The following is an 8,787-nucleotide window of genomic DNA, read 5'->3' as shown; positions in this document are numbered from 1 at the left end:
TCCCTTATCCAAACGTAATCCCTCTTTCCCCTGACTAGTGCGAGGTGATATCAATGGGAGCTTAATATTAAGCTCCCATTCCTCCTTGTATATTTTGCCTTTTATGGCAGTTATCCCACTAAACTGTAATTGTTGAGCTACATATCTAGCTCCCATGTTACACTATAAGCTCCTGATGGCGAAGACCATGTCTTTCCATCTTTGAGTCCCCAACTCGTAGCACTAGAACTAGCAATTTACAGGTACATGGTAACTAGTCGCTAAATGTTTGCTTGAATTAATGATGTTCAAAATGAACTTTTTCTAAAGTACTATAAGATCACAAAGGGCTTTCTGAGTCATCAGAGATTAGAATCATAGAGTCATAGAATATCAGAACTGGAAGGAATCTTAGAACTCCTATACAGATATCCTATATGGTATCCTAATAGATACTCCTATTTTTTTCATTTGTAGATGAAAAAACTAAGAACTAAGAGAGAGGTGAAAAGCTAAGAGAAGGAAAGTCATTCGCTTGAAATCACACCAGTTTGGAGACAGATGTGAATAAATATTCTGTTCGTCAGATGTGTAGTGTAAAATGGATTTCTCCTAGTCTAATAGATTATGTACAATCTATTCTAATCAGATTATACATTCAATTAACCAATTGTTAAATTAACTAGAGCCCTCCTCTATCTTTTTTGGATAAGTGGACTGTTTATTATAATTCAGTTTGAACTGGAATAAAGTTTTGCTGTTATCATGGTCAGGGAGGCTTTTTTTTTTTTGCGTTACGCGGGCCTCTCACTGTTGTGGCCCCTCCCGTTGCGGGGCACAGGCTCCGGACACGCAGCCTCAGCGACCATGACTCACGGGCCCAGCCGCTCCGCGGCATGTGGGATCTTCCCGGACTGGGGCACGAACCCGTGTCCCCTGAATCGGCAGGCGGACTGTCAACCACTGCGCCACCAGGGAAGCCCAAGGCTTATTTTCTTTAACTTGCTGGTAGCTCAGATTAAACTCGAGCCAGTCATTATCTCCAGTGTCTAGGAGATACTCATACTATGTGTTAATTAAATTTGTTAAACTCTCAAAGGATAGCTATATTTCCAAGTTATTTAGGAGAAACTCATTATTACCATCAGTTCTGCCTATGACACTGGGCGCATTAAAAAAATTAAACCTGGGCAGAAGACCTAAATAGACATTTCTCCAAAGAAGACATACAGAAGGCCAAGAGGCACATGAAAAGATGCCCAACGATGTTAATTATTAGAGAAATGCAAATCAAAACTACAATGAGATATCACCTCGCACCAGTCAGAACGGCCATCATCAAAAAGTCTACAAACGGGCTTCCCTGGTGGCGCAGTGGTTGAGAGTCTGCCTGCCAATGCAGGGGACACGGGTTCATGTCCCGGTCTGGGAAGATCCCACATGCCGCGGAGCGGCTGGGCCCATGAGCCATGGCCGCTGAGCCTGCACATCTGGAGCCTATGCTCCGCAATGGGAGAGGCCTGCGTACTGCAAAAAAATAAAAATAAAATAAAATAAAATAAAAAACGTCTACAAACAATAAATGCTGGAGAGAGTGTGAAGAAAAGGCAACCCTCCTAAACTGTTGGTGGGAATGTAAATTGGTACAGCCACTATGGAGAACAATATGGAGGTTCCTTAAAAAACTAAAAATAGATCTATATAGTCCAGCAATCCCACTCCTGGGCACATATCTGGAAAAAAAAACATGCTTCGAAAGGATACATGCACCTCGGTGTTCATCTCAGCACTGTTTACAATAGCTAGAACATGGAAGCAGCCTAAATGTCCATCAACAGATGATGGATAAAGAAGATGTGGTACATATATACAGTGGAATATTACTCAGCCAGTAAAAAGAATGAAATAATGCCATTTGCAACAACATGGATGGACCTGGAGATTATCATACTAAGTGAAGTAAGTCAGACAGAGAAAGACAAATATCACATGATATCATTTACATGCGGAATCTAAAAAAAATGATACAAATGAACTTATTTACAAAACAGAAACAGACTTAGAGAACAAATTTATGTTTACCAGGTGGAAGCGTGGGGGGAGGGATAGCTTGGGAGTTTGAGATTGACATGTACATACTGCTATATTTAAAATAGATAACCAACAAGGACCTACTGTATAGCACAGGGAACTTTGCTCAATATTGTGTAATAACCTAAATGGAAAAAGAATTTGAAAAAGAATAGATACATGTAAATATTTGTATAACTGAATCACTTCGCTGTACACCTGAAACTAACACAACATTGTCAATCAGTGATACTCCAATACAAAATAAAAATTTAAAAAAAAACCTTTTTACAGAAGGATTTGTGCTAAGTATTGCTGTTACGCAAATAGATAGTTCTAATTTCAAATTCCATCTATTTGTTTATCACAGAAGGGTTAAGCATAATCTCTACTAGGAAAACTTCTGCGATCAGAGTAATTATACACAGCAGGAAATAATAAAGTTGAATTTCTTTTCAAAATCGTGTACTATTCCATAATTTAAACTCTACTAATTCATTTTCTAAAATGATTCACATTGAAGCAAGTTTCCATTTATGTACCCCACTCCTTCAGGCCTTAGTTTCCTCATCTGAAAAACATTTAATCAGATGATCCCTAAGGTAATTCATGATCCTGAAAGAATTGTACTACTGAGATCCCTTATTGAGCCAACATTCCATAATTCACTGACTTCAAGCCATAATTCTAAACTGAGTGCCTTCTGAATATATCAAAATGTGCTAGGTGCTGCATGGATTTCAGGAAAGTCCAAGCCTATAAGAATTTAGATGAAGAGAGCAAACAGACACAGAAAGAAATACTAATGCAAGAGATGTCTAAGGGGATGTTGCTCATGGCATGTCTTTGGAATAGGGTCTATCAGGCAAACTGGAATAGCAGGAAGTTAATGTAAAGGAATAGAACAAATTAACAATAATAATCTACTTGTATTAAATCGTACAAAATCTGGCAGGCAAAAACGAATAAATCTCCACTATACTGAGTGGAGCCATAGAAGGTGATTGGTTTTTTGCCGTGCCACAGGGCTTGCGGGTTCTTAGTTCCCGGCCAGGGATTGAACCTGGCCCCAGCAGTGAAAGGTCCGACTCCTAACCACTGGACTGCCAGGGAATTACCCGTAAGGCTTTTTTTTTTTTTTTGGCAGAGGGAAGACAACAATCAAAGTAACTTTTTAGGGAGATTAATAGGCAGCGCTGTGCATGCCGGGTGAATTGGAGGGAAGAGATTAGAGACAGAGAAATGGAAATGACATGGACTTCGCTGGTGGCGCAGTGGTTAGGAATCTGCCTGTCAATGCAGGGGACACGGGTTCGAGCCCTGGTCCAGGAAGATCCCACATGCCGCGGAGCAGCTAAGCCCATGCACTACAACTACTGAGCCTGCGCTCTAAAGCCCGTGAGCCACAACTACTGAAGCCCGTGCAACTAGAGGCCATGCTCTGCAACAAGAGACGCCACCACAATAAGAAGCCTGCATCCCGCAACAAAGAGTAGCCCCCACTCTCTGCAACTAGAGAGGGCCCACACGCAGTAACGAAGACCCAACAAAGCCAAAAATAAATTAAAAAAAAAAAAATCCACCTGCCAATGCAGGGGACACGGTTTGATCCCTGGTCCGGGAAGATGACACATGCCGCAGAGTGACTAAGCCCGTGAGCCACAACTACTGAGCCCTCATGCCACAACTATTGAAGCCCACATGCCTACAGCCCATGCTCTGCAGCAAGAGAAGCCACTGCAATGAGAAGCCTGTGCACCGCAACGAAGAGTAGTCCATACTCGCTGCAAATAGAGAAAGACTGCACGCAGCAACGAAGACCCAACGCAGCCAAAAAAATAAATAAAATTAAAAAAAAAGAAAATAGCATTATGAATAAAAATAGAAAAGAAAACAGCATGAATGTTCATAGAATTTTTCATAAGAGCCAAAAAAAAAAAAAAGGAAACAATCCAACTGTCCATACAGACATGTAGCATAACTATACAATAGGATTTTATGCAGCCATTGTGTACTGATACACACTGCTTGTCCCCACGGATCACTCCGAACAAAATGCTTATTATCAAAACTTTGCTTAAACTTATGTCCTTCCAGGCCCCTGACCTTTGGCCCACTCTTAGCCTGAGCCAACACACAACCCATCCTGAGGATAGGCTGGCTTCAGGGAAAAGCGTTATCTGCTCTGCTCTCTCATCATGCCACCCTTTCATCCCATTCCCTGATCCTCGTTCTTTCTAGCCTTGTTTACTCCTCTCTATAAAAGAAAACCCTTTTGCCTACCCCTTGAGACACCTGCAGATCTTATGGTCACAGCATTCTCTTTATTACATTAGACCCCCTCCCCTGACTGCCATAGTCCCTTTCTTACCCTGCAACAATCCTTTCTAATAAAGGCTCTCTTTACTAACTCTGGATTTGTTCTTTATTTGACAGGTTGTTTATTTTGGGGGTTATGAAACTGTTCTCAAATCGATTATGATTGCCACCTCTTCGTACTAAAAACCATTGAACTGTACACTTTACATAGGTATGGTATGTGAGCTATATGTCAATAAAGCTAGTGGTTGTCGTTTTTATTTTTATTTTTTGAGCGGTTTCAAAAGCTGGGTCTTTTTAAGACTATGAAAGAAAGAAAAAAAATGTTAGCAAGCGGGACGAGAAATACTGTAAATAAAAATAATACAGCCTCACAAAGGCCAAGAGGGAGAGTCTCAAGGGCAAATTGGTCAGCAGTGCTAAATCCTGTGGAGAGTTCAAGTAACATTAGAAAAGGAGAGATAATTGGTAGAATATGGAGTTTACTGGTGATTTTTAAGTGCTCTTTCAGTAGAAAGGAAGCCACCTTTTTGGATTAACTGCAGAAATTTAAGGACTGAATTGAGGGTAAGGGATATGTAGCAGCAGTTCTAGAAAACAATGAATCTGAACAGGAGAAAATGGATGGACCCAGCCTTGGGAAGGCAGGAAGGTAAAACCAATTAAGACTGTAGTTTTGGTTTGTTTATGTTTGTTTTTTATTTAGGATAAGAGACCAGGGCATGCTGAAGGTAGAGGAGGAAAAGAGATTTGATGGCATTTCCATTCACTTATTTTCGTGACTTTTCTGTTTATCATCCAGACTCACTGCTTCCCTGAGACTAAAATTCTCACCCTGCAGCAAATTCCCTGTGTTCTTTGAATGTTTTCAAGCACCACACTATGCATAAATTAGCACTTAATAAATAATTCTCATTGCTTTCTGGTTCAGGAAAGCCACCCTATATATTAATGTTTGAAGGAGAAGAAAGGAACGGATTTTTGAGGAAGAGAAATATATAAATATTATAGGCACTTTTCCTATATGTCAGAGAAGCAAGAATAGTGCTTATAAATCTGGGGAGAAAAACATCTCTGCTGTCTTTGGCAGCTGTAAGCCAGCTGCTGAAGACTGGTTTTCCATTCGGGATGGTTTCTCTGATGTGACAACACATCATTCATCTCAATCATTTATTGTTATCAAAACACACTGTCTCCCTAGGGTCTCTTCCAGCACGATCCAAAACTGAATGGAACATACTGCACGCTGCACCCCTCACACCTTGTTGGAGGCTCCCTCAATGTAAGCTGGTAAGATTTAAGGCAGAACCTCGATAAGAGATGAGAATGCCTGGCTGCTCTCCCACCCACCTGGCCTGTACTTTCACACCTCACGTCACTGCAGGAAGGGTAGGGGGTGGGGTGGGGAGGAAGGCTGTACACTGTGAACCCTTCCCTATTCTCCCAGAAAGTAGTGGGAACCTTCCCAGAGCACCTTCCACTTTGTACCAGAAACTGTTTGTGCATCTGTCTCCTCATGCTACGCTATGAGCTTCTCAACAGGAGGGACTGGGCTTTATTGAAGTCCCCAGCCCAGTAGCTGGCTCATGGTAAACAGTCACACTTTGCTGAACAAATGGATGGATAGAGGAACACGATAGAGAGCTGTGAGATTCCAGCTGCTGACAGGGTTGCATCCTGGTGTTCTTTTTCTGGGCCAAAGGGTTGTTTGTTTCCATCTCTCTATCCCTTTTACAGACCCTGCCTCACCGGCTGAAAGCACACAATGGAACACTGTGCCTTTCAGCAAATAGAGTGAGCAATGGAAAATGCAAAGCATCAACGCTGAATACAAGCTATGGCATGCTGAACACAATTCCAAATGAAGAGAAACTGCTTATTTTCACTGAAATGGAGTGAAGTCCTCTGGGAAGGATTGTTTGGCTCCAGTTCTGGGTGTCGGTGTTGATAAAGCTGGTGCACCAAGGCTCAGCACGCCCCCTGTTGGATTTAGCTGGCATTTAGTAAGAAGAGGAACGGAAGAGAAACTTGTCTGGTGCGAATACTTCTCTTGGACATAGGCAAACAGGGAGGGTAGGGCCCTTTCTGCGAAATTCTTCTCTGTTAAAGAGGCATCAAATGAGTCAGAGACTCCACAAATACGGACATTCCTCTTTGAAGAATAGAAATACTTTCCTGATGGGAAAATCAGATGGCATGGACTTGATTCCTTTTAGCAAGTATGCAACCACAAAAACCAATCAACCACTCTTCAGGACCCCTCCCCCACCAAGTGAGGTTTAAATTGTAATGTGTATATGTCCATTGATAGAGAACTGGTTAAATAAGTATAGTATCAATTCATCCCTACATTGGAAAACAAGGCAGCTCTGCATGCACTGATATGGAACAATCACCAAGATATATTAGTAACTGACAAAAAGCAAAGTGCTGAGATATATATATATATATATATATATATATGGTGTGCAGAGACTTTCTATAGAAGATTCCACAAGAAAATATAACAACTGTTGTCTCCTTGGCCAGAAATTAGTTTGCTGCAGGCAGGGATAGAAAGAAAACTTCTTTTCACTATATTTCTTTGTGTGCTATTTGCAATTTGTACCTTACGTGTCACCTATGAAAATAATATAATCAATTTTAAAAAGAACCTTATGAAGGTCCAGTAAGGTTCTCTACTGTCACTCCTCTCTAGAAGTCTTATCAATCCTCAGTGGAAGGAACTTAAACTGCTAAAACACATTTTCTCTTAAATTCTAAAATAAATTGGCAATCTGTCAGTTCAAGTATATAAATACATGTGATTTATATACCAGTTCATTCTATTTGAATCAGATACGAAAGCCACCTGTTTCTGTGGAAACAACTATTGAAGTGTCAGGGGAAATATTTTGTTCAATAGCTGTTGGGACTATTCCGGATGATCCCACGCTATCCCAGGCAGTGAGCTCTTCGGCACCTTTCTGGGTTGTTGGCTTCTCTGACTGGGTTAATAGGGCCCAGGGTCCCCACCAAGCAGTTTTTCACTCTGCCTAATGATAATGCATGCCAGACTAGAACTGACCTTTTGCCAAGACCATCATCTATCCAGCTGGGGAAACCCAAGGTTGGTTTCCTAACCAGGGAAAAGGTTTGCAGCTTTTCTGGGGGAAAGGGGGCTGGTGCTGCTTCAGGGAGCTCACAGCTCCAGTGCTGTGGGAGAGAGCAAAATGGGGGACAACTGGCACTCTCTCTCCCCCGGACTTCTGAGCTAAGGGCCCTTCTTGATCCTGCTCAGAACTGCCTGCTCCTCGGTACCCATCATGGTTGAGAATATGTTTGTAGTTAAGTCTTAGGCCGACAGGCTGGCGGCACATTCGGGTGAGCGTCTGCTCCTCCCTGACCCAGTGAAAGATACAGCCTGCTAAGGTGGAAAGTGCAAGAGAGGAGTCCTGACACCTGGTTTGAATGCCAAGCCAACGTTAACCTGCTGGTAACCTCCTGGCAAGTCACTTGCCCTCTCCAGGCCCTCCGTTGCTGGTCCGTCAAGTGAGCAGGTGGCATTTGACATCTCAGATTGCTGAGCACGAGTCTCTGGGTTCCAGAGAGATGGATGACTCCCAATCCTGCTCTCTGAGGTTAGTATCAGCCAGGTCTCTGGGGCAGGCGGAAACACAGGGAAAGGTGATTTTTAGTGAGTAAAAAGCTTTAGTTTTTACTTTATTGCCCATCTTAATCTTCCTCTGTTAGAATAATTCTAAGAGGAACCTAGAGGAGCTTGGTGGCCCCTTACCACCGCTGTGACTCTAACTTAAGTTCTCCCTTCCCTTCCGCAAACGACCCCCACCCTTTTAGAACAGTGGTGGGTAACTTCGTGGGGTGGGTAGTTAGAGGCCCCTTCGAAAAGATTGTGGAAGCCATGGATCCTTTCCCTCTCAAAAACTGGACACAGGCAAATACTCCAATATTTTGCACGTAACTTCAGGGTATCCTGTCCCACCTGACGACCTAATCTAGAACTTAAAAAGGGGGAGGTGGGTTAGCCGGTGAACGAAAAGAGCGAGAGGGAAAAGTAGAGCAACACTCTAGGACCTGTTTTCCTACCGCAGCTCACATTCCTCCGCCCCAGTCCTGCTCCCGCCGCCTCCGCTACCAGCGGAGGCCCTAGCCTCCCGCTCCAACTATTCCAACCATCCTGGGAAGGGTGGGGCGCTCGGCTCTTGGGTCCCCCTGGGTCGCCCCCCCTTCCCCAGCATCGGTCTCCCCTTCTGCCCCGGCCCCTCCCTTTCTGGGGCCGAGCCAGCCAATGGGCGACGAGACTCCGGGATTTGGCCTGGGAGCCGGGCAACTCACCGATCCACCGCCCCACAGTTCTGGCCGCCATCCCGGTAAGCACGGACGCGGCTCGAATTTCCTCCGCTATCCGCTCTCTCTCGC

Source organism: Lipotes vexillifer, unplaced genomic scaffold (assembly GCF_000442215.2).
Source record: "Lipotes vexillifer unplaced genomic scaffold, Lipotes_vexillifer_v1.1 scaffold2106, whole genome shotgun sequence".
In the NCBI taxonomy this organism is placed as follows: Eukaryota; Metazoa; Chordata; class Mammalia; order Artiodactyla; family Lipotidae; genus Lipotes; species Lipotes vexillifer.
Note: the sequence above shows the minus strand (reverse complement) of the source record.